This window comes from Pinus tabuliformis, chromosome 3_1 (assembly GCF_031772625.1).
Source record: "Pinus tabuliformis cultivar Carrire ecotype Pingquan chromosome 3_1, CPIR1, whole genome shotgun sequence".
Taxonomy (NCBI): Eukaryota; Viridiplantae; Streptophyta; class Pinopsida; order Pinales; family Pinaceae; genus Pinus; species Pinus tabuliformis.
Window position 1 is genome coordinate 721,208,008 of NC_142301.1, and position 27,288 is coordinate 721,235,295.

Genomic DNA, 27,288 nt, shown 5'->3' on the forward strand with positions numbered 1-27,288 from the left:
TCTAACCAATCCATCCCAATTAGTACGTCATAAAACCTTAGAGGTAAAATATTTAAATTTAGCTGTTTTTTAATTCCATTCAATTTTACTAAACAAATTTTCTTGATTTCAATTACCTTTCTTTGTGTCCCACTAGTTAACTGCACTAACTAGGGTTACTTTTGTTTTTCCTTCCTAAGTTCACATATTTCAATTGTAGCAAGGGAAATCTAACATGGGGTAGATGTAGGGTCTATTAATATAGAAATTTTATATTCAGAAATGGTACCTTGGACCTCCACCATAGTTGACTAATGGCTTTCTTGTCTCCCCTCTTGTGTTGCACTATCCTTGGTATGTTGCAAGCAGTGTCATTAAAAGTTGAAGCTTCCCGTAGATTACTCATTGTCCCCTCTTTTTTATTTGATTTTATGGAAATTCTCTCCACAAGTGATTTTCACTACATCCCCAACATTTAATTGGTGGTCTGGTAGCTTTTGCAACATTTTTACTCCCCATTCCGGCTCCATGTCCCATTTTTTGCCCAAAACTCCTTGGCTGATTTACACTCTTGCTATAATTTCCACCTTGATTACTCTTGGAAGTATTTGGAAAAGTTGGTTTCCTTAACCCTTTCTTGTTTGTGATAAATTTTTTATGCTTTTTAGCTATCCAACTTTTTGATTTATCACCTTTCTTCTGATCTTGAGCAAAACATAATTTTTCCTTCGTTTTGTTTTGTCCATATTTTTTGGGTTATCAAACTCAATCCTTTCTCTGTATGAGAAAGGTATATATAGTTGATACATATTTTTATTTTAGCTTTTTCTTCTTTTAAGTAGGGAACATACCTCAACAAACTCATGAATTTATTGATGAACCCATCAATAGTAAATTGTCCCTACCTAAACTCATGAAATTACCTATCTTTTTCATGAAAATATGTCTCAATTAGATGCTTCTTTTGGAATTTATTTCTAAAAATATTCCAAGTTCAATTTTTACTTTTGATCTTCTTAACAAATTCTTTCTCCTTCCATCATAATACTGCCTTACTAGTCAACTAGTAAGTTTCCAATCTAGCCTTCACTTTACTTGGATAATTGTATACTTTAAGATATTTGGGCATGTTGAGGAGCCATGCCTCTTCTCCTTCTCCATATTCACCATCAAATTTAGGGGGCCTAATTTCTTAAATTCTCCCTGCAACTGGGATGTGGTCCTTTTATTTCTAGATGTGGAGGTGCTACTTTCATTTTTTTTTCTTCCTACTCTTAAAATTCATGAGACTCGTCTCCACTAAAAGTTATAGACTTAGTAGTATCTGGCGATTCACTCCTAGCTCTCTTCTTATGCTCTTTTTTCATTTTTTTATTAACTCTGTCATATTCTAGTTTCCTAAAAGAGTAGCCATTAATTTATTCCTATTCTTCTTTGGATTTGGACAACCTTTCTTTATTTTCTTAATATCATATGGGTCAACATTCAAGCTTCATATTACTTGTACTAATTCATATTCCTATCTTTTTTGCATCATTGGTTCCTCCACCCGTTATTCCTATTTGAGTATCAGGTTCCTCAACACCCCTTGGTGATCCTTTGGAGGTATGTCGATTAAATTCTTAAGCTATACTTCAAACTCCTAACAGTCTTTTGAACAATCTGCTCATGACATATATAACTATTTTAGTTTCAAGACACATAATAGGACCCATAATTTCATGACCTACAACTTTGGTACCACTTATAATGTACCTCATTAACTATTTATATATACACACACACAATCGCTATATTCATTTTCTATCTACGTAGGGAACTTATAATTTCCTTAAATCCCTTTTTTACAAATTGTTCTCTAAAGTACAATATCTCTTCTCTATTCTATATATATTCACTTACAATGAGAAGAAGTGCATTCTACTTATGTCATACATCAATATTCCTAATTTTATTAGTCTTAATGTTATTTATTTATATTTCCATTTTATAATATGTATTGGTTTTGTCTTAGTAAATAGAATATTGTCATTTCTAAAAATAATATTAAGAATAATAGCTCCCTTAGCCATTTTTATAATTCTCATCATAATACCATGACTTTCTTTATATAATTATTAAGAGGATAGTTGCTTCTTAACAACTATAAATTGTAATTAGCTTTCCATCTTAAAATTTGTTGGATAATCTCACCAATGCTCAACTACAAATGTATTTATTTACTTTTCCAAAGTTCTCATTATAAAACTATATATACATGTATAATAGTACCATGACTTAGAATCATTTTGACAACTCATTGCATATGGATTGTTCTGATGATTCCTTATATTATTCTGATGCTTAGTATGATTATGCTTAGTATGACTTCGATCAACGTATCATTGGTGTTCATACTTTATGCATTTACGCTTGTCATTGTATTACCCACACTTCCACATAATTCCATAGGTGTATATGTGTAATCCTTCGAGGTATCTATGATTGGTACCTCTGACCTGAACGTGTAAATCTTCGAGGACTCCACATCTAGTACCTTTAAATTACCACTTCGATGGTATAGATATGCTCTACTTTCATCGACGGTCATGATAAGTTTTAGGTTCTTACTAGGAGGTAAAGGTTTATTCTGACACTCTTCGAGTTCATTTTTTACCCTATGGTGCTTTGAGAGTGGATTTCTCTCTAAAACTCTACCTCCACCATATTTGCTTCAGTATACGAGTGTTTAGTGGTAAAATTTCCCATTAGTGATAAAGTTATCGAGCTATATGGATTATCCATGGCCAATTTGGTTCCAAACCTCGTCAATTTATTCCACATGTAAATCTACAATTGGTTTTGACATTTTTTTATTCTTTCCGAATATTTTTTCTCCTAAACAAAAATGAGTAGCTTTATCATTAAACCTGTGACTGGTCTCAAAAAATACATGCGAGATTACATTTCAATATTCAATACTGACCCATATTCATATTGACTGAAAACCCATTACATGGAGGAAAATCATTTCAAAAGACTTTTAAACCACAAAAAGACCAAAAGACACCAAAAGACACCTATAACGAGAAATATTCTACATGCATATTAGTCATTTCAGTTGAATGCCTATTGAGATTGATTCCTCTATTTCCTTGATCCTCCTCGAGCTGATCTTGACATATATTATTATCCTTTTTGAGCTTGAGGTCCATTATTAAATCCTGAAGTGCATCCACTTCGTATTCCAATCATGAGATCTAATGCTAGAGGGCCATGATTTTGTCACTATGTTCAATTTGAGAATGATACAATTGATAGAATTTAACCTACATGTCATAATCAACCCTTTGCAAAGCTTCGTGAGCATACAGATAGTGAGAATAGGGGCTCCCTTTCAATGAAGTCTCAGAGTTGGAGTCGTCATTCATAGTGATACATGGTTAGAGACCGTGAGAGCAACAAACTACATGAGAAAATGAAATAGACCTTCCTCAGAAAATGACACGGAGGAGGAAGTCCTCCAAAGTTGGCAAAGGAGATGTGATACTAAAGGTAAATTTTGAATTGGTCATATCTTGGTCATAAAATTCACTTTTCTAGCCTAGATTGTTTTCCAAGTCTCCATAATCAAAGATAATCAAGTGAAGGCATAGAATCCCAAAATGAGTAGACTCCTTCTGAACCAAATGGTTCTTCAAATAGACAAAGAGATAGGACTTAAGAATTCGTGGAGAAATATCTAATAGAGCCTCAGACCATTCAAAAAAGTATGAATTAGAATGAAAAGAAATGAATAGGAGCCTACCTTTAAGGGGTTTCCATTTGAACCTTAACTACTGATGAGCCCCAAATTTGGTAACATTTTGGGCTCATTTGGCCTAACTACCTTTGCTCAATCCTTCATTTTTCATAACTTATGCATCATTTTTTAGTATGTTTATGTCATTTGTACGAATAAGGGCAATCACTCTTCCTAGGTTGCTAACACGTGCTCATTTCAGGTTTTTTGACACATGATTGGAACAAAACTGAGCAGATAAGGACCAGGAGACAGCCAAGATGGGGTTGAGGATTCGTAGGAGGGTTGTCCACAGCATTAAATGGCCTTCCTCGGGATCTTCACCCCCAACTCTGAGCTCCAACAGCCACCACAACCGGATTAGAAGGCAGCCAACTGGATTTTGAGGAAGCAGCAGTTCATACCTAGTTTGGTCAGCCAAGTCCTACTGATTTAGGAGGCCAGCTTGGGGCCTCGTGATGTATAAATGATAAGGCTTTAGCCTTCGAAAAGGACTTTTGAAACATTGTTGCACATTTTGCACTACGAGCTGCTAGCTTAGTTTTTCTCTTTTGTAGCCATTATTGGCATGCTCTTTGACTTATGATTATTATTTTTTAATGGAAAGCAGTCAGATTTGATCTCAGTTCTGAGCTTTCAAAGGAGCCATAGCTCTCGGGGTTGGGCCCAACCTGAGAGCCTAAGGCCTCCTTCTTCTGTATTGTTATCTTTTCTTTCAGCATTATGGTTTTCTTTACATGCATTTGAAATGCAGTTTGTTGAGTTAGATTTCTTGGTGTGGTTAAGTAGGTCATTGTTAGCAGATAGAGTTGCTTCATCTGTTTAGAATAGAGTGAAGAGATTGGAGTTGACAAAAGTTCCAGAAAAGGGTTGCCTGCACACTCATTTTCACCTCTTTCTAGGGGCTAGAATTCCAGACAGTGCTACCCACCAAACACATTGGTTTACGTACTCATGCAATCTTTGGTGCAATATTTTCATTTGTAGTAGTTGTCCATTCGCTCAAACCTCTTGGAATGTTTCTTTGCTTCAGTACCGTACATGGTTTTCTTTAGAAATAACGTTGCTGTTCATTGGTTCCATTAAACAGTTAGGACAGATTAGGAATGTTTTGATTATGTGCAGGACGTGGATGATTTGATTCAGTTTACACTGTGCAGTGCTACTCCCTCACTCTCTTGTCCTTCTAAGCCTTGCCCAGGACAACTGCTCATCTCCCAATTAGACCCCTTGTCTCTCAACTACTCTACTGCCCACGTTATCCTACCTTTTCGGCCTTCCATTCCCTCTACCCTCCTTCAGGCAAACTAGCTTAGCACACCCCCTCATCATCTCATCTCTCTGTCACTAAGTCATTACAAACCCCTCTCCTACCTCCCTATCCACCCATGCAGCCTCTTCCGCTCACCCATCACCCAAAATCCGATTGTAGAACATCCTGTAGGAATTACTAAACATCCTGTAGAAATTCTGAAACATCCTGTAGAACCCCTGCAGACTTCCTGTAGAAGATCATAAACGCGGTCTCTTGGTAGCCAAACTTTGTGAAACTCTCGGGAAGGGTGTTAGGGACCCCTTAGACCCTCTCTGAACTTTCCCAACCTTTTTCAAGCCTTTCTCCTCCTTGATCCACCTCTGCACAGTAAAAAACTAGTTAAAAGCACATGCATGATAATTCTAATAATTGAAACAAAAATACAAAAAATGTTTTCTTCAGATAGAGGTAGTCTAGACACATGCATTTTACCTTCATAGAAGTAATGGAATCTCTTTCAGTAGTTTGCATTCCCATCTCTGCATCAGTAAGACTAGCTAGTAGAATTAGGGTTTGCTAGGGTTTGCGTTTCTTGTTGGCTTTCAGTTCCTTTCTGCAAATAGATTAGCTTCCTTTGAGTTAGCTTTCATCCATCAGTTAAAAAGCTTCTTCTAAGAGCTCATAGAAGTTGGCTTGAGCCCCTAGCGGACTTGTGCCAGCTGACCAAGTGACAGCTGTGGCAAGAGCTAGTACTTGTGCATACAACACCGTCGCTTCCAAGTTTGTTACGAACTACCGGGTTGATAAAATTAAAGAAGGAAGTTCCAGGAGTTGTAGCATTATTGCTACAATACTGGAGACCACCATCTTTTTGGCACCATTGCCGGGGAAGTGTCAGAGTATTGGTGATTGTTGCTTTTCTTCTACTTTCCTACTCTCGCCTTCTGCTAAGTAGTATTTCATTTCCATTCTGCAATTTCCTTTCTCCAAAAGTAGCATAGACATTTCCTGCTTTCATAGATTAACATTTCAATTCCGCAATTTCATTTCTGCAAGCGTAGATTAGAATTTCAATTCCGCAAACATAGCCTAGCATTTCATTCCTGCAATTTCATTTGAGCAAAATAGATTAGTTCTTTCATGCTTTCATTTCAATTCCACATTTCCATTTCAGCAAGATAGTTAGTTGCAGTTCAATCTGTTTTAGTTTTGCAGGTACCAGAAAAAAAAAAAGTAATCTGAAGTCTTTTCATTTCATGCCTCGTAGAAATCGAGATAAAACAGGAAAATTCTTACCCAACACCCCCACCACATCACTGAGTCACCCTTCTCTCTTCTTTGGTGACAGTGATCCAGAAGAACCTATAGGCGAACCTCCTGAGATATACGAAGATCCTATAGCAGAAGAAGAGTTAGAGAACACTCCATCTGAAGCTATGGCTGACAATAGGGGAGAAGATGACAGAATTGAAGGTGCCTTCCCCATCTGAGAGACCAATGGAGACATGAAAATGAAGAACATCAGCCCCTCCACTTTACCTCACTTCCATGGACTGACTACTGAAGACCCTGATACCTTCCTGTTTGAGTTTGTCGTCCTTTATCGAACCTATGACTATACCGAAGATGAGCAAAAACTGAAACTTTTCCCCTCTACCCTTAAGGATGCAGCATTACACTGGTTCATGGGCTTACCTCGGAACAGTATCACCACTTGGGCCCAGATGCAGCAAGCTTTCAATACCAAATACTGGGACTACTGTAGGTCCAAGGAAACCAAGGGAGAAATCTTTCGGATGACCATGGGGAATGATGAGTCTTTAGAAGATTACGAGGAAAGGTTCCAACTCAGCTATAGACGGGCCAGGTGCACACTTGACACTGAATCCCTCAAGTTGGTCCTGCTCCGAGGAGTCCCTGAAGACCTCTTAGATACCCTTCACATGCTAGCTGGAGGAGATATTTACCAACTACCTTATGAGGACATAAAGACTGTGTTTAGAAACCACTATAGGGCAGCCCGAAAAAGAGTTAGAGGAAACCTCCTCTCAGATGGTATTCCTTTCTCCAAACATGAGTTTGCAAATCAATTAGAGGACGTCAAGAGTGAGGTGAGACAGACCATCACCATGCAACTTGATACATTCCAAATCCAGCAGAAGAAAGAGGAAGCTGAGACGGCTTTGGCTATCTTCTGCCCTAGGTGTACAAGGAAACACCCTAAGAACAAGTGCCCATTACATTCGGTTGAGGTATGTTTTGTCTGTGAGGAGGACCACCCCACAAACCAGTGTCCAACCTTACCTGGGCTTAAAGCCATGTATCAAGGGACAGAAGCACCCACTGAACCTCTCTATTTCCTCAACCAAAGGAGGCCACACGGACCTAGACCTTACCAACAGGGGATGTAAGGGACACCCCAAGCTTATTACAGCCCCAACCAATCCGCTCCTATGCCTTCCTAGGGACCCCCTGTTCATCCTTCCTGGTCTATACCTCCTCCATGGTATTACCCGCCTCAGTACCATACTCAGCCCACTACTCCTTCATTTCACTCACATGCCCAGCCATAGCCTCAGTGGAATGCACCTCAATCGGGGTGGAGGCCCCAGTACAATACTCCTCCCGTCATTTTGCCTCCACCACCAGCTCAACCACAACCATTACCTCCTGCTCCTCCAAGGCAACCCCAAATGCCTGCTCAACCGAACCCGAACCCCAACAACCGACATGCCCAGCAGGTATATACTGGGGAAACATCATGCCCTACCTATGCTGTGGAGATCCAGGAGATCAATCTGCGATCTGGAAAGACTCTTCCGGATCAGCAACCTCCTCCCCCAGAGGATGAGGAAGATAAACAGGAAGGTGAAACAAAGGCCATTCCACCCTTTCCTGAGAGACTAACGGCCACCACACAACCCAACCCAGAGGAGGATGAGCTTCTGGGAGAACTCAAACAGTTGTGTGTGAGAATACCCTTCTCCAAGCAATCAAAGATGTATCGATATACAACAAACTGGTTAAGGAAAAGTGTTTCAGACACCCAAGCAGGCGAAAAAGAGATGCTTCAACCATCAATGTCATAGGACAACTGTCTGATCTTATGTTGGGGCAGGCCATCTACCCAAAGTATCTGGATCCTAGGAGTCATGTAGTGGATGTCCACATCAATGGCACCATCATAACTCACAAATTGATTGATCTAGGGGCTGCCATTAATGTGATGACCAGAGATACCATGCTCAAACTCAACCTTCGGGGTTCCTTGAGAAAGACCTCGACAGTCCTGCAACTAGCAGATCGCTCCACCGTGACTCCCGAAGGGATTGTAGAGGATGTCTTGGTCTCTGTTGACTCTTGGGAGTACCCTGTAGACTTCTTGGTTCTGCAACCAAAGGCAAATCTTACTCGATACCCTCTTATCTTGGGAAGGCCTTGGTTAGCCACTGCAGATGCTTACATAAGTTGTCGTGTAGGAAACATGACCATCAAAAATGGTCCTATGTCCAAGAAGCTAGTCCTGTACCCTCCTGTCCAACCCTTATTAGAGCATGACTTACCACTTTGGTTGGAGGAAGGAGAAGAGGATGAGGTGTACTCAGCACCTTTGTGCACCCTAGACACCACTAGGGGAGGCCTCCCAACCGAGGATGATTTGATTGAGACCTTGATCCAGAATCCACCTCCCAGTGCATTGTCCTTAGAGGAATTGGTGGAGGATGCCCAAGCCAGCACCTTAGTGGACCTTTGTATGACTAACCCTGTCGCTCCCAGAGTAAAAAATGTGGAGTTCGGCCCTGAGAGAACGTTAAAGATCAGCTCCTCCCTATCTCCTTCCCAGGAAAAAGAACTGTGTAGTCTGTTGGCTAGTCATCTAGATGCTTTTGCTTGGAGCTATAAGGAGATGAAAGGAATCCATCCTTCAGTCTGTACCCATCACATCTACATCAAAGAAGATTGTAAAACGGTTAGGCAACCCCAAAGGAGAATGAATCCAGCCCTTAAGGACATCGTCAAGGAGGAATTACAAAAACTGTTGGATGCCGGATTCATTTACCCCATCTCGGATAGTGAATGGGTGTCCCCTTTGGTGTTGGTTCCCAAGAAAAATGGGAAGTGGAGAATCTGTGTGGACTACCGAGAACTGAACAAGGCCACCAAGAAAGACCATTTTCCTCTACCCTTCATAGATCAAGTGTTGGATGGACTGGCAGGAAAGAAGTTTTTCTCTTTCCTAGATGGGTTTAGCGGGTATAACCAGATCCAAATCAGCCCGGAAGACCAAGATAAGACCACCTTCACTTGTCCATGGGGTACCTTTGCTTACCGAGTTCTTCCCTTTGGACTATGCAATGCTCCTGCCACCTTCCAGAGAGTCGTCTTGAGCATCTTTTCCACGCTGGTCCATGATTCGGTGGAAATCTATATGGATGACTTCACTCCTTATAGGTCCAACTTCCAGGAAGCATTGTCCAATCTGGGGAAAGTCCTAACCAAGTGCATTGAGATGAACCTATCCCTTAGTCCTGAAAAGTGTGAATTCTTGATGACTGAAGGGACCGTGCTAGGCCATACCATTTCTTGCCAAGGGTTACAGGTGGATCCTAACAAAATTGCTCTCATCAAGAAGGTTCCACCTCCTCAGAAGGTAAGAGATGTTCGAAGTTTCTTAGGATTAGCAGGGTATTATAGGAGATTCATTAAAGACTTCAGCAAGCTAGCCTCGCCATTGTTTAGCCTCTTGGCAAAAGATGTTGAGTTTAAATGGACTGACGATTGTCAGAAGGCTCTGAATGAATTAAAGGACAAGTTGGTGTCTGCCCCAATCTTGAGAGGTCAAAACTGGGCCCTACCTTTCCACATCCAGACTGATGCCTCGAACAAAGCCATAGGGGCAGCCTTAGGGCAAGTTGAACAAAAACTTCCATAAGCCATATACTTTGTCAGCAAAAACTTATCCAAGGCAGAATTGAATTACACTGTAACTGAGAAAGAATTTTTGGCCGTGGTCCATGCACTGAACAAATTCTGACATTATATCACTGGATATCAAACATTTGTACATACTGATCATGCTGCAATTAGATATTTAATGAATAAACCGGATGTGAATGCTCGTATTATTAGATGGTTACTTTTGTTGCAGCAGTTTGATTTGACTATTGTTGACAAGCCAGGTAAAGAAAATGTTGTTGCTGACTTTTTGTCTAGATTGGATTTACCTGCAGGAGAGGATGGAACAGTGGATGACCAGATGCCAGATGAACATCTGTTTGCTATTTCAATACTCTCTCCATGGTTTGTTGATATAGCAAACTACCTTGTCTCATCACAGTTTCCTCCGCACCTATCCTCAAGAGAGAAGAGCAGGATCATACGGAAGAGTGCCTCATTCACTTGGATCGGGGGCAACCTGTTCAAGCTTGGCCCTGATCAGATCTTAAGGCGTTGTGTAAGGGAGGAGGAAGTCTTTCACATCCTCCTAACCTGTCATGACGGGCCTTGTGGAGGGAATTTTGCAGCCAAAAGGACTGCCTTCAAAATCCTGCAGGCAGGCTACTATTGGCCCACGCTTCATCAAGATGTCAGAAGGTATATCAGCCAATGTGACCGATGCCAAAGTATGGGGAAACCGACTCCAAGGGACGAAATGCCTCTCCAACCTCAAGTGACTCTTGAGCCATTTGAGAAGTGGGGTATGGATTTTGTGGGTCCAATCAATTCTCCTTCGAGGCAAAGGTCTTACATCATTGTGTGCACAGACTACCTGACAAAGTGGGCAGAAACCAAGGCAATCAAAGCAGTGACAGAAGAAAAGGTGGCCGAGTTCTTAAGAGAAAACATCTTCTACAAATTTGGCTACCCAAGAGAGCTAGTCACCGATCAAGGAAGCCAATTCACCTCCAACTTAATTGAAGAGCCACTCGCTCATCACAAAATCAAGCATAGGACTTCCACCCCCTATCATCCTCAAGCAAATGGGCAGGTGGAAGTCACCAATAGAGGATTGGAAGGGATCTTGACTAAGGTGGTGAGCAGCAACAGGAAAGATTGGGTAGAGGCCACGTGGGCTTACAACACCACTTGGAAGACCACAACCGGCTTCACACCTTATGAGCTGGTCTATGGGAAGAGAGCTTTGCTGTCAATTGAGTTCGAGTACAACACCTTGAGGATGGCAGCTCAGCTGGACCTGGATCTCAGCCATGCCCAACAAGAAAGGTTATTGCAGCTGAATGGATTGGACGAGCACCGAATGCAGGCCCTTCTCCACTAAGAAGTGGTTCAACTTCAGAGGAAGGTGTGGCATGACCAACACCTCAATGACAAGCAATTTCAGGCGGGAGATTGGGCACTGTTGTATGATTCCATGCATAAGGATTTCAAGGGGAAGCTGAGAACCAGATGGCTGGGACCATATGCAGTGGAAAAATGTAATGACAATGGATCTGTTCTTATTCGGACCATTGATGAGGAGGCCATCCCTATGCTTGTCAATGGGCATCGACTAAAGATCTACAGAAAACCTCTTTCAAGGCAAGAATTCATCAAAACTGTGGAAAAATCAGTGCTGGTCATAGAGAAGGGTTCTGCCTCTGTTTTGGGCATACCCTGAAGATCTTAAAAATAAATAAATAAATAAATAAATAATAATAATAAAGATCCTTGGGTGAAAACCTTTCTGAGGCTCCCAAGGCAGATGGTAGGGGTGAAAACCTCATTGAGGCGTCCCTGCCGTCTTTCTGAAAATGTTTGAAAAGGACCCTTGAGTGGAAACCTCTCTGAGGCACTCAAGGCAGATGGTAAGGGTGAAAACCTCATGGAGGCACCCCTGCTGTCTTTCAAAAAAAAAAGAAAAAGAAAAATAAACAAAAAAACAGGGAAAACAAGTTCAAGATGTGGCAATGCATGCAGGTTGCAGGTATTCCATGTAGGAAAAGAGGCCCCTCAACTCGAAGACAAGGGTCCCTACTATGCTACCAGGTGACCTCACCAGCACTCCTTCCAGAAACACTCATCTCTTCCAAGGTCTGGGCATGATTTGATCACAGTTTAGCCTTCTACAGGAAGCTACGGGACTTTCTACAGGAAGTTCTGTATTTCTACAGGAAACTTCCTGTAGAAGCTTTGGACGGCCTAGAACCGACTGTGTGGGGAGATCTAACGCTCGAGGTCCGACACGGAGGCATGCAAGCTAATGTTTTCTCCATCACGCACTACTGTCGCCTCCTTCTACCACCCTAGTTGCCATGCGATGGAAATACCTGCACAGTTAAATCAGAACATTGAATTATCAGAGGAAGCGATTCTCAAATGGAAAAAAAGGATGCAGAGACACCATGCACTACTTATCAAAGCCATCTGAGGGCCCTGCGATCGTGACCGTGATGCCACCATCTCCACTGTTTCAGCATGCACCCGAGGAGGAAAAACTGCTACAGGACATCCTACAGGAATCCCGTAGCAGTTCATCCAGCTAGAGTGTACACCATCAAGGCGCCTGCAACACATAGAGCGGGCACATGCACCATCTGCAGCCAGGTAATAAGCATCGCAACCAACAAAAGTCTGCGAGGAGGAACCCCCGTGCCTGTGCATGAAGCAGCAACAAGCAAATCCAATCACCCTCGTCCTGAAACCTGAAAATAACGTCGCGACCGCACAGGTAAGTGCCTCACCCTTTTTTCGTCAAATTACATGAACAATGCTCTGAAATGTTTGCAAGTGTGGAAATGAATGGGTTGAGCAGTCGAGTAGCCATTCAACTAGCCACCACGACCAGTCAGATGGTCTTGTCAGATTTGGGAAGTGTTGGTCGTGGCAAGCAAAACGGGCAATGGACACGTGAGAAGCGTCCAGTCGGGGAGAAGCGGCAATTTAACGGAAATGGCGGTGGCAGATCTGCAGGGAATGATGCGGCAGTCAGGGAGACTTGCAGTGAAATGAGTAGGTGACGTCGTCCAATGGTGCAGCAGGGATAGCTCACCCCCGTGCCACGAGTTCGGCCGGGATTCAAATCCATCGGCTAGATCGTCACTGCACTAATTTATCACCAGTCGTTTTGCAGTCGAGTAAGTGTCCGAATTTCTATGAAGCTCATTACTCCAAGTCCTCGGCTCGTTCAGACGTCTGGTGGTGGCACAGAAGGCGCAGAACCACTGACGTGCTCTCCGGAACATGTGCGCGACTTCTACAGGAAGCTCGCCACTACGGAGGAAAATTGATCTATTCACGTCCAAGGTGGCGAATTGGAAAAGGTAAGCCTGAACCTGTTCCTCCCATGCAATTGGTTTGAAGAGTGGCAAAGTCGACATCCTCAAAAATGTAAAACTACAGTCTGAGCATAAAATTGCAAGCATCGTCTTCCTTTTGCATGAAAATTGTCGTCATAGTATATGCGGGGTTTTCTACAGGATGTGGTTTGTAATTGAGCCCCTGTCAAGGCTCATCTGTAGATAGCCAAGAATTCACGAATTATGTGCGTGACAGAGGCGTAGTTTTGCGCTCGATCTCAAGCAATCTGAAAGGCCATCTTTTGATACGCACCCGCCACCTCCGGCTAACATAGCAGGCTTTCACCATGCCGGGTGGATTCATCAGAAAGGAACCGACAGACTCAAAGAGGCTACGGGAAAACCCGGAGGTGGTAGAACTGTTCACTTGTGCGCGATGGATGTCGTTTTGCGACAAGCTTCAAGGTTATGATGATGAGGTGGCAGAGGAGTTCCTGTGAGCTTTGAAGCCAAAATCAAAAACGCTGGGCGTTGTCAATTTTGGGGGTTTGAATCCCAGACTCACCCCAGAGTTCATCAGCAGAGTCACTGATCTCCCAATGGGGGTACTGTGGGATAAGGAGGAGCGAAAATTAGGCCAGAAGGCTAAAAAGGAGTTCTTTCCACCAGAGGAACAATTCTCAGAGGATAAGAACGGGGTTCGCAGAGCTAGCCTACAGCCGCTTTGGAATGAGGTCAGCCTCCAAATTATGAAATATATGACGTGCGAAGGACGATTCAGCATCGTATATGGGTACCATTTCCCTCTACTCACAGAATTGAGGCACCAAATGGACCTACCTTCAGAAAACAAGCTAAGTATTCCTTACTTTCTCCTGCAGTCCATGACTGAATGTGCCACCAAATTACGAGAGGGCACGCCAGACCAGGTAGCCCATCATGGGCTCATTAAGCTCCTCGTGGAGGATGCACTCCACACCTACACAGTCCCTCTCTCGTGGGAAGCCTTCCGAAATCTGACTAAGGATGGCGATATCAAAATGCTGACCGAGGAGCTCACCTCCTCCAGCAGCGAGGAGAAGGAGTCAGTACACACAGAGAAGAAGGGGAAAGGCCAAGAAACCGCGACCAAAGCACCGAAGAAAGAACAAAAGGGGAGGCAAGAGAAACCCCAGGTTGCCGAAAAGGAGGGTGACAAATCCACATTGACACCCAGAGAGAAAAGGCTACAGAGTAGGGTGGAAAGGACTGAACAAGTCCACGTCAGTAAAGGCACCTCGAAAGCAGCCTCAACCAAGTCAAAAGGCAAAGCACCCTCAGCCAAACAGGCTAAAACGGTGCCACCTGTTTCTACAGGAAAACCAAAAACGACTTCTACAGGAAGCCAGAAATCAGCTGATACAGGGCCTTCTACAGGAAGCCCTGAGAAAGGAAAACCAAAGGAGAAGACAGCCGAAATTCTTGCAAGGGAGGCAGCAGCCGTGCTGGCCACCCTTAGTACACCTCCTAAGCCGAAGGAAAAACGAAAGAGGGAGATCCCTCTGTATTTCAAAGCCAAGAGAAGTGTGAGAATCAAAACGGGCAGGCCCCAATGTCCATCCAGCAGCCCAATTACTATAGAAGATACCCCTACCTCGCCAAGGGAGAGGTCCCCCTCAAAAATATCAGTCACTTATGAGCGGGGGAGCCCGAAGACAACTACTTGGAAGGAGAGAATGGACAGGTTGGCTTCAAAAGCTCGGCTACAGGATGCTGAAGCCGTTCTACAGGAAACATTAGCCCGGCTTAAGGAGACAGAGAGGATGGAGGGAGAGGCACCCACATCACCACTTAGGGAAGACAGAGTAGAGCCACCAAGGGAAGAAGAGAAAGAGCATATTCCGGAACCTAGTCCCTAGCCAAGCTTGAACTCGTATTATAACTTTTTGGAGGCTGGGAAAATTATTCCACAGAAATTCACAGTGCCGCTTTTCTTTGCGTTGGAGGAAGAAAGAGTGAGAACCCACACGTGGATGAAAATAGCTAAATCAAAAGGAGTGGCAGATATAGGCCCCTTGGAGGAACAACTCAAGGAGGCACGAAAAGAATTAGCTATGGCCAAACACGTGGCAAACTGCCAGCGGGTATTCCTACAGGAAGAGAACGAGAAACTTAAACTGCAGCTACAGGAACTGAAGAAGGAAAAGGGCACATCATCTGGGGACACTACAGCAGAACATCAAGGCATATAATGACTGTAAGTTGGTCTTGGGGAGCCAACCTCGCATCTACAGGAAAGGGAACTGCAAGCACAAATCGAGATACAAGCTCTCAAACAGCAGTTGCAGCAAAAAGAGGCACAACTGGCTTGCATGGCCAGTTGGGCCATGGATGCTCTACAATGTAGACAGCCAACCAAATCTTATGGCCTGTACCTATGAGACCAGTGGCTGCAGTTTCAGATTAACGCATTGGCACAGAGGGGTATCTCCCAACTCCAAGACCCCCAGCAGTTCACAGCGTTATGCAATAGTAGTTCACCGGAGGATAAGGCCAAACTCTCGGAGTTCTATCTCCATAATTTGGCCCTTCCTAATTTGACTTCATGGGATCCCAACATAGTTGTAGGGGATATGCAGTTGATGGCATTTGCCTCATGGTTGAACCATGAAGAAAAGAGGGCAGTAGAGGTCAAAGAGGTCATGGACCGAGAATTACATGAGCCACTGCTGATTAGAGCAGAGCCAGGGGATCCCACTACATTGATATCGACCCACCAACACTTAGCCACCAACCCCCAAACTTTATTGAAATACATGGATCAGCAGGCTCAGGCCATAGCACATTTCGAGGATATGGAGCGACTATTAGGGGACAACTGTGTTCATGCTTGCACCCGCCGATGGAACACATTGTCCCACAGCCTTAAAATCAGAGAATATCATACTCCAACTCGAATGAGGGAAGCTCTAGAATGGGTGCCCCTCTACAAGAAGTCCATACAGAACCTCCAAGCCAGTTGGATTGGCCTCAAGCTAAGCCCACCTCTACTGTTAGGATTGATGGAAGGTAGCACATAAAAAGAAGAGCATAAGGAGTGAGAAGAGGTGGAAAGGAAGGCTGGGTTCCATGCCAGTGAGGACGAGACCACTTCAGAAGCCTGGGATGTGAGGGTGGTGGTGAAGGCAATGAAGGACGAGGAGTTGGATTAGTTACTCAGGGATGAGCAATCATTTTAGCTGGGGGGTGATGATGAGCCCCAAATTTGGTAACATTTTGGGCTCATTTGGCCTAACTACCTTTGCTCAATCCTTCACTTTTCATAAATTATGCATCATTTTTTAGTATGTCTATGTCATTTGTACGAATAAGGGCAGTCACTATTCCTAGGTGGCTAACACGTGCTCATTTCAGGTTTTTTGACACATGATTGGAACAAAACTGAGCAGATAAGGACCAGGAGACAACCAAGATGGGGTTGAGGATTCGTAGGAGAGTTGTCCACAGCATTAAATGGCCTTCCTCAGGATCTTCACCTCCAACTCCGAGCTCCAACAACCACCACAACCGGATTTTGAGGAAGCAGCAGTTCACTCCTAGTTTGGTCAGCCAAGTCCTACTGATTTAGGAGGCCAGCTTGGGGCCTCGCGATGTATAAATGATAAGGATTTAGGCTTCGAAAAGGACTTTTGAAACATTGTTGCACATTCTGCACTATGAGCTGCTAGCTTAGTTTTGCTCTTTTGTAGCCATTATTGGCATGCTCTTTGACTTATGATTATTATTTTTTAATGGAAAGCAGTCAGATTTGATCTCAGTTCTGAGCTTTTAAAGGAGCCGTAGCTCTCGGGGTTGGGCCCAACCTGAGAGCCTAAGGCCTCCTTCTTCTGTATTGTTATCTTTTCTTTCAACATTATGGTTTTCTTTACATGCATTTGAAACACAGTTTGTTGAGTTAGATTTCTTGGTGTGGTTAAGTAGGTCATTGTTAGCAGATAGAGTTGCTTCAGCTGTTTAGAATAGAGTGAAGAGATTGGAGTTGATAAAAGTTCCAGAAAAGGGTTGCCTGCACACTCATTTTCACCTATTTCTAGGGGCTGGAATTGCAGACAGTGCTACCCACCAAAAACATTGGTTTACGTACTCATGCAATGTTTGGTGCAATATTTTTGTTTGTAGTAGTTTTCCATGCACTCAGACCTCTTGGAATGTTTCTTTGCTTCAGTACCATACATGGTTTTCTTTAGAAATAACGTTGTTGTTCATTGGTTCCATTAAACAGTTAGGACAGATTAGGAATGTTTTGATTATGTGCAGGACATGGATGATTTGATTCAGTTTACACTGTGCAGTGCTACTCCCTCACTCTCTTGTCCTTCTAAGCCTTGCCCAGGTCAACTGCTCATCTCCCAATTAGACCCCTTGTCTCTCAACTACTCTATTGCCCACGTTATCCTACCTTTTCGGCCTTCCATTCCCTCTACCCTCCTTCAGGCAAAGTAGCTTAGCACACCCCCTCATCATCTCATCTCTCTGTCACTAAGTCATTACAAACCCCTCTCCTACCTCCCTATCCACCCATGCAGCCTCTTCCACTCACCCATCACGAAAAATCCGATTGTAGAACATCCTATAGGAATTACTAAACATCCTGTAGAAATTCTGAAACATCCTGTAGAACCCCTGCAGACTTCCTGTAGAAGCTCATAAACGCGGTCTCTTGGTAGCTAAACTTTGTGAAACTCTCGGGAAGGGTGTTAGGGACCCCTTAGACCCTCTCTGAACTTTCTCAACCTTTTTCAAGCCTTTCTCCTCCTTGATCCACCTCTGCACAGTAAAAAACTAGTTAAAAGCACATGCATGATAATTCTAATAATTGAAACAAAAATACAAAAAATGTTTTCTTTAGATAGAGGTAGTCTAGAAACATGCATTTTACCTTCATAGAAGTAATGGCATCTCTTTCAGTAGTTTGCATTCCAATCTCTGCATCAGTAAGACTAGCTGGTAGAATTAGGGTTTGCTAGGGTTTGCGTTTCTTGTTGGCTTTCAATTCCTTTTTGCAAATAGATTAGCTTCCTTTGAGTTAGCTTTCGTCCATCAGTTAAAAAGCTTCTTCTAAGAGCTCATAGAAGTTGGCTTGAGCCCCTAGCGGACTTGTGCCAGCTGACCAAGTGACAGTTGTGGCAAGAGCTAGTACTTGTGCATACAACACCGTCTCTTCCAAGTTTGTTACGAACTACTGGGTTGATAAAATTAAAGAAGGAAGTTCCAGGAGTTGTAGCATTATTGCTACAATACTGGAGCCCACCAACTACTATTAATGAACAAATTAGAATGCAAAGAAATGAATAGGAGCTTACCTCAAAGGGGTTTCCATCTGAACCTTAACTACTATTAATTAGCAAATTGTAAACATGAAGCCCAAAATTATCTTCATTCAAAAGGGCTTGAATCGATTTGTGACCAACCAATGTTAGAAGACTAGGAATTTCTAGAGTTGTTTGCCAAAGAATCCTTTTCGCCAAATTTCCCATGAACAAGAGTCTTGATCCCATTAGTGAACTATCCAATGAATAAGAAATTAAAACCTAAAATGGAGGGTCTCTTCATAGATCTACTTCAAGTTCAAATGCCTGGATGCCACATTGAAGTTCACAAACAAAGATATAACAAAAATAATAGATATCAAAGGTGGTGAATTCAATATAGTCATGGATGATGCAAGAGCCATGCAAGAGTCTAATTTCTTGCTAATTCCTCTACTCAACCACATGATTCTCATCATTATACCATTAAATTCCTTAGTGTTTCTTCCATTGAAAACCGTGATGATTCTGATCAGAGGTAGTTTCCAAGATTTGGGTAGATAAATGTAGTAATAAAAACCATGCAAATAGGAGGTATCAACTTATGCATGGCGGTGTGTTTTTTGTGATGCCACATAGAGGGGAATTCATTTATGCCTCCAAAACATTACACCTATGGGGGTCCTGATAAGTGAATAGAAGGTGTCACAATGGGGAATATGGGTGGGATAAGGAGGATGAGGGAGATTAGGGAGTAAGGGGAGATGGGGAAAATATAGGGGGAAAGGTGGGTAAAGGAGCTTAGGGATTTTTCTTAAAAAAAAAATCATATAGTGGGAAGATGAATGGAGGTATCAATAACCAAGATGTTAGAAAATTACATATTATAGAGCAATGGACCACATAGAATATATTGTAGAAATATAAACACAGATAACACATAAAACAATAGATACACAGATATACGTGGTTCACCCAATTTGGGCTATGTCCACAAAGAAACAACTAGTCCTTCCTTTTATATTATCCAGCAAACTGAAGAGATACGACCTACAACAGATCCAATGTAATTCCCTCTTCTCTCTCTCTCAATATCCTCTCTCTTTCTCACTCAAAATATATATCTACATAGACACAATACGATTCCCTCATATATATGAAAGGGTTGCCTTTTAAGGAAAAAACCATAAATTTAACATAACTTCTACTGTTGGATCTATGCCTAATGAACAACCCAAATTGACTATGAAATTACAACATTTTACAAGGCAATTTTACATCTATTTTTAGCTTCAAGGGTGCTTCCCTTGATACCCTAACAAGGGGGGGGCTCCTAAAGATCGTTGTCACCCCCCTCTCCCCCTGGAACCCCCATGAAGTGCAAATATTATGGGCGACGTTGTCACCACATTACGAACTAGGGTCCAATGCGCTGATACTTCTGAATAAAGAAGATAATCAGGCTTCACACCCAACACAAGAGACATCGGACATTAGGGGATGGGGAAAAGGGAACTACAACCATTGATTTCACGCTTGGTCTCTTCAATGGAGCAAGATTTATTTTCTTGTGAATCAACATCCACATTATGAATTCTGAGAATATGATAGAATTTTTTGGAATGGAAGGAATCTACTAGTCCTCTTATTCTTTGGAGAACCAGTGCTAAGAAATTATCCTTTGGGTTTCCTTCTCTAATGAGATAATGTATTGTGATTAGTGGGTTTCTTAGAATAATAGTGTCTTTGATTCCTTTGTATTTAGGAATACGTAAACCTTTGATGAAACCATACATGTTAGCCTGAATATCTTTTCTCCTTCACAGGCCCCATGCATATTTCGTTTATATAATTCCATCATGATTAAGTAATATCCCTCCCCCTCCTTCCACCGCTTCCAAATCTAATATTTAATAAAGGGTTTTTGAATTTTTTGCACTCATCTTGGAATGTAATTAAGGTATACATACTTTTTTTTCTTTTAGGGCGATTTATGTAACATACCAGTACTTAACCCGTGATATTTTTTTTCATTATAGGGTTTTCTCCTAGGTTTATTTACTGGTTGACAATGGTCGTCAATTAAGTGAGTTTCCTTTATCTCATATGTTGTTATCCCTGAAGTAAAACCTTATTTTGTTACATTCCTTTTTTGGTTTCGCTTCTAATATTTGATCAACAATATAAAGGAACCGACATCTTTTCTTTTATGTTTATTGAAGTATAGAGAGGGGTTTTAAAAGGGTAGACACTCTCATGGGTTTCATAACCCTTGCTTCCCTTTTTGTTGTAATTATTATACAACTTCTCTTTCATAATTTTTCTATAAATTTGTATCTATTTTTTAGAATATTTTAGTAAATCTTCTCCCTTTATATCTCCTTTATAATAATCTCTTAATGGATTTTCTCATTTATAACTTCTTCTTCTTACCATCTACAAGATTTTTTATAACTCATTTATGACTTCTTTATAACTTCTTTGGTTACCGACTACAAGATTTGCTTCTTGTATGCAACTACAAACATTTACAGGTTTCTTTGTTGGTGTATGGTTTTTAACATCAAATGTATCATTTTCACTCTTCAGAATGGACTCTTGGATTCACTTTCCATTCATGTGTAGCATTTTATTGGTGTATATAGTTGTTCATTTCTTAGTTTCACCATTTAAACTTTAATTGTTTAACTATGTTGAAATTATAACATGTCTACCTTGTAAGTATAGTGGCTAATAATTTATCTCTATTATACAAGTAGAGGAGACATTTGAAACTTTATTATTTTAACCTCATATATTTTACTCTTACTCTTTTTTCTTTTTTCTCTCCATTTCTCAAATCCTCTTTGTGTTTCCTATGCCATTCCTAACATTATTCACTCATTCTATTTGTGATTTTCTTTGTAAGTACAAGTAAAAATTCAACCATGGCATATTCTTATAAATAATTTCAAGTTGGATGAGGTTCTGTTGTGACTTACCCATCTCATTTACCAAGTCGAGGGCTCCCAACTCTTGCTCTCTTCTTCTACATGGATGTGATTTCTCTGTTTGAAGACAAAACTCTGAATTGCATATTCCTGGAAATTGTATTATATATATTACTTAATTCCTTACATGGCATATATTTCCTTTGGGACTAATATTTTTATAATAGGCCATGAGCGTCTTTTGTATTAAATTATTATTTCCCTAATGAACAAAACCTTTCTATTTCTACTTTGTGTATACTTGATACAGTTCTCATGAGGTTGTAAATATCTCATGCTACATTTGGTTTTCTTACAATAGTATTACAAAAATCCCAGAAAACCCTTGTATATTTATTTTGAATATTTAATACTATAATGTTTTATACATGAATACCCTCATTTATTTTTATGTCTTGTATTGTCTTAAATAAAAATATAACACAAAGGTCCCCAATGGGGGTGACGAAATGAGAAGAGGATATTAATGAGGGAAGGCGTGGGCGCCTATGGTAAGAATGTGGCTACAGGATGGTGGGCTAGCCTCACGAACCTCTAATATTACCTTGAGTACTATAATTTTTAACTCTGTAGAAAAATTACCTGAATACAAATTGAAAAGAAACCAAGAAAAAAAAAAAAAGAAGAAAAAACAATGGCGAGAGCATAAAACACAAAACAAATATAGACTGAGATTTTCCCCTCAATCCCAAAATCGTGACTACCAGATTGATTTCTCATTATATACCTTTCAATGTTACAATACATATATATACATGTTGAAGCATCCATAAATTCCAATCCATTAACCCTAGATTAGAACATAACCATAGTTCACTTGACCGGATCTACAAAATACCATGGATTGAAAACCATAATGCCCAAAACTAGGTGTGAAATCCATGCACAAAACCATTGGTAGGTCTGGCCACCTAATATGCGGTCCAAAAATAAGATTCCTAAGGCGTTGTTCCAGACCCTATGCAGGGGGGCTATCAACCCCATGCATGGTAGTCGTGGAAAGAATATAACACACACCTAACATTCTCCCACTTGCTGTTTTCTTTCCACGGGGGGCCACAGGAGAGCTTAGTCATTGACCCAATCCTACAACACCCATTGTTTCTCTACACCAAGAGAAATTCTCATTGCTCATAGACTTTGTTAATTCATCTGTAGTATTCTTGAAAGTGTCAACCTTTACTAGCAACACCTTTTTCTCCTCAACCACATCCCTCACAAAGTGATACTGAACATCAATGTTCTTTGTCTTTGAATGATAAACAAGGTTCTTTTCCAAGAAAACTTCACTTTGGCTATCACAGTCTCTCCTTATAGCTTGTTTTACTAGCCCCATACTTGAACAAAATCTCTACAACCAAACTGTTTCCTTGCTTACATGAGTGGCTACCATGTATTCTGCCTCTTTAGTTGAAAGTACCACTACAGATTGTCTCTTACTCATCCAACTGAATGCACCTCAAAATAGATAAAATGCATACCCAATTGTAGATCTTCTATGATCCTAATCTCCTTCCAAGTCTACATCAACAAAGCTACGGATGCCCAAAAATATGTCTAATCTAGGTCTTCCTTGGTAGCATAGACCATAATCACTATTGCCATGCAAATTCCTGAAATCCCACTTCACTGTTGTCTAATGCTCCTTCCATGGTTTTGACATAAACTTGCTCAATACCCCTATTGCATGTGTAATGTCTGGTCTAGTATAGACCATCGCATACACTAGGCTACCAACTACACTTGTATATGGAACACAAGCCATATCCTCTTCCTCTTCTTGTTTCTTGGGAAACTTTTTAGCGGACAACTTTACACCTAGAGGAATAGGAACCTTCAACGGTTTACTATCCTGCAATTAATCCTCTGCAGTATTGTCTTGACAGACTTCCTCTAGTTTACCAGAGATTTATCTTTACCCGATCTCATTTAATTTCCATGCCCAAAATATAGTTTGCAGCACCAAGATCTTTCATGTCAAATTTGGAGAACAATTAGGTCATGAAATCGTGGATAATTTCTTTGTAATTTCTAGCCAACAACATATCATCCACATACAAGACCAAATAGACAACAAAATCACCAATTAATTTGAAATACACACAATCATCTTCTTTTCTTCTAGTGAAGCCAAGTCCTTGTATATATGTATAAAAATTTTGATACCACATCCTTGGTGATTGTTTTAACCCACACAATGACTCCTTTAACTTGCATACCATTTATTTCTTACCCTTCACCACAAAGCCTTCAATTTTCTTCATGTAGATCTCTTCTTCCAGATCCCCATGAAGAAATGTTGTCTTCACATCCATCTGTTCTACCTCAAAATCAAAAGTAGAAACAACAAATAAAATTAATCTAATAGAAGCTACCTTGGCAACAGGAGAGAAAAAACACGAAAATCAATTCCCGGCACCTGGGAATGACCTTTCTCTACTAACCAATCTTTTTATTTATCCACCTTGCCTTTTTCATTCATCTTATTATTAAACACCCAATTGCTGCCAATGGGTTTCCTTCCAGCGGGAAAATCCACCAAGTCCAAAGCATCATTTTTGTGAAAATATTCCATTTCATCAATCATGGCCTCTTTCCAGAGTTTTCAATCCTCTTAATCTACTGCTTCCCTCACATTTCTAGGATCATCATCAGTAATATATAAAGAAAAATTTAAAGAAAAATCAGATGGACTATAAATTTATGGCGTCCTTCTTTCTTGAACTGATATTCTCATAGCTGGAGTTTGTGGCTCTTCATCTTCTCATTCCTCTTCTGTCGTAGAGTCTGATTCTTCCTCCTTTAGCTCCAACTCTATCTTCTCAGGTTCCTTTGGTAGGACATCATCTTTAGTAGCATCTTTCACCTCTCTAACCACCACTTCTCGGTTGTACACAACCTTCCTTATTTCTGGGTTCAAAATCTTATAACCTTTTAAACCATCCTTATACCCAATAAAGATGCACCTTTCAGATTTACTATCCAACTTTGTTCCTTTCTCCTTTGGAACATGTACATATGCATGACATCTAAATACCCTCATATTTCAAAGAGAAGGTTTCATACCACTCCATACTTCTTGTGGAGTCTTATAATCTGATGCTGATCAAGGTGATCTGTTGACCAGATAACATACAGTCTCCACCACCTCTACCCAAAATTCATGTCCTAAAATGGCACCACTAAGCATGCTTCTTTTATTTTCCATCAACGCCCTCTTCATTCTTTTTGTAACTCCATTTTGATGAGGTGTGTGTGGAGTAGTCTTTTTTCATGCTATACCACACTTCTTAGAGAAATATTCAAATTCCTTCTTGGAAAACCCTCCACTGTTATATGTCCTCAACACCTTTATCTTCTCCTCTGTCTGGTTTTCCACCAGAGCCTTAAATTCTTTAAACTTGTCAAATACTTCATATTTCTTCCTCAAGAAATATATCCATGTATTCCTTAAGAAGTCATCTATAAATGATACATAGTACACAGACTTAACAAGTGATGGAATCGACATAGGTCCAAACACATCATTATGCACAAGCTCTAATATTTGTTTCGCCCTCTTAGCACCAGAGGGGAAACACGCTCGATTCTTCTTCCCATATACACAATTTTCACAGAAATAAAAATCCAGAGAGGAATTAGAAATAACTTCTACCACACCATTACCATGAAGTATTCAAAGGCCCTTCTTTCCAATATGTTCAAGCATTTGATGCCATAACTTGGTATTTCCTTTGAAGACCACTAGATTTTCCACTCCACTTTCAGGAACCACAGAATTGTGCACCCATCAATAATAGTTCTACCATGAAGCTTGTATAGAGTTCCAATCCTAACTCCCCACATCAATACCAATGCTCCCTAAACCATATTGTAGGTATCTTTCTCAAAAACAATTTTTACACCTGCATCATCCAACTTTCTTACATAAATTAGATTTTTGTCCAATGCAGCAATATCCAGAACACTCGGAAGTGTTCTAATCCTTATACCTTATAACTTCAACTTGAATTTTCTGTGACTGATGATTCTAGCCTTCCTGTCATCCCCCAAAAATGCATCACCACCATCATATTTCTCATACTCGCAAAACCACTTCCTATGGGGAGTGAACTGAGAAGATGCACCTGAGTCAATCAACCATGTCTCATGATCTACATGTGTACTTGAAGAAGAAGCCAAGTACACATCCCCACCTTCATCTGACGTGGTTTGCACCTCTGAGGAAGGAGCATCATTAGATCCCTTTCCTTTCTCAGGAGATTTACATTTACAATCCCTTTTGAAGTGCCCTCCCTTTCCACATTTCCAGCACAACTTTACAGGTTTTCCTAGAGATCTAGATCTCCCACTCAAGGAATTATTTTTATTTCTATTCTGGGACCGTCGTCGTATAGACAAGGCATCACCATTTTGGCCCTCCATATTTTTCCATCTCATCTCCTCTTATAACAAGGATGAGACTATTTGATCAAACTGCAAGGAAGTTGCATTGCTACCAATTGCAACAACCATACTATCCCACGAATATGGTAGAGAACACAACAAACTGATGCACTTATATTGATTTGAAATTTAATATCAACCGATAATAATTGGCTTACCATAGTACTAAAGGTATTCAGATGCTATGTCACCGAGTCTCCGTATTTCATCCTCAAGTTATATAACCTTTTCCATAGGAACAGTTTATTCATCAGAGATTTAGATTGGTACAAAGTCCCTAACTTATCCCACAAAGCCTTCGTCAAAGCTTCCCCTAATACTTTAAGGAATATTGAATCTAAGACACACGATTGTATTATGCTCTTTTACTTTCGATCCAACTTTTCCCTATCTTCAACTGACATTGTTGTTGGTTTAGTACCTGAATCTATGACGATCCATTGATATTTATCCACCAACAAATCCTCCATCTTGAGTTTCCACAACTCAAAGTTCTAGCCATTAAATTTCTCAATCTTTATCTTTCCATTGCTCTCTATCTTCTTTCACAATAGAAATCGATCCTGACAATATCCCACTGAACAAGGTCTACCACAGGCCCAAGAAAAACCCCTCAGCAGCAAAGGTGTCCCCTTCAATCCAAAACATATATGATACCAAATGTAGGTTTTAAACCTGTACATAAATTACCTGCATATGGATTAAAAATGAAATAGAAAATAAACAATGGTGAGAGCATAAAAGATAAAGAATATATACACATATATTTTCCCCTAGATCCCAAAACTCAGACTACTAGATTGATTTTTCATTATATTCCTTTCAATGTTACAATACATATATATACATGTCAAAGCATCCATAAACCCCAATCCATTAACCCTAGATTAGAACATAATCGTAGTTCCCTTGACTGGATCTACAAAATATCATGGACAAAAAACCATCATGCCTAAAACCATGTGTGAAATCCGTGCAAAAAACCATAGGTTGGCTACCCACCTAATATAGGGCCAATTTTTTTTTTTCTTGAGTCACTACCCCAGACACTGTACAAGTGTGTTATTTCTCCCCTACATAACCACTAACAATGGGGCAACCTCCCCCCCTGCTACACCCAAAACAACATACAGGGGGGACTATCGGCCCCCCATGAACCTCATCATGTGTGGGGTAGTAGTGGAAATAATATAACACACACCCAACAAGTACGAGATACAATAAATATTGGTATGGGAAACCTCAAGTCACATTGGGTCTTGCAGAGGGTGGTGAGTGCATTAACATTATGGAGGGTGGCAGGGGTGTTCAA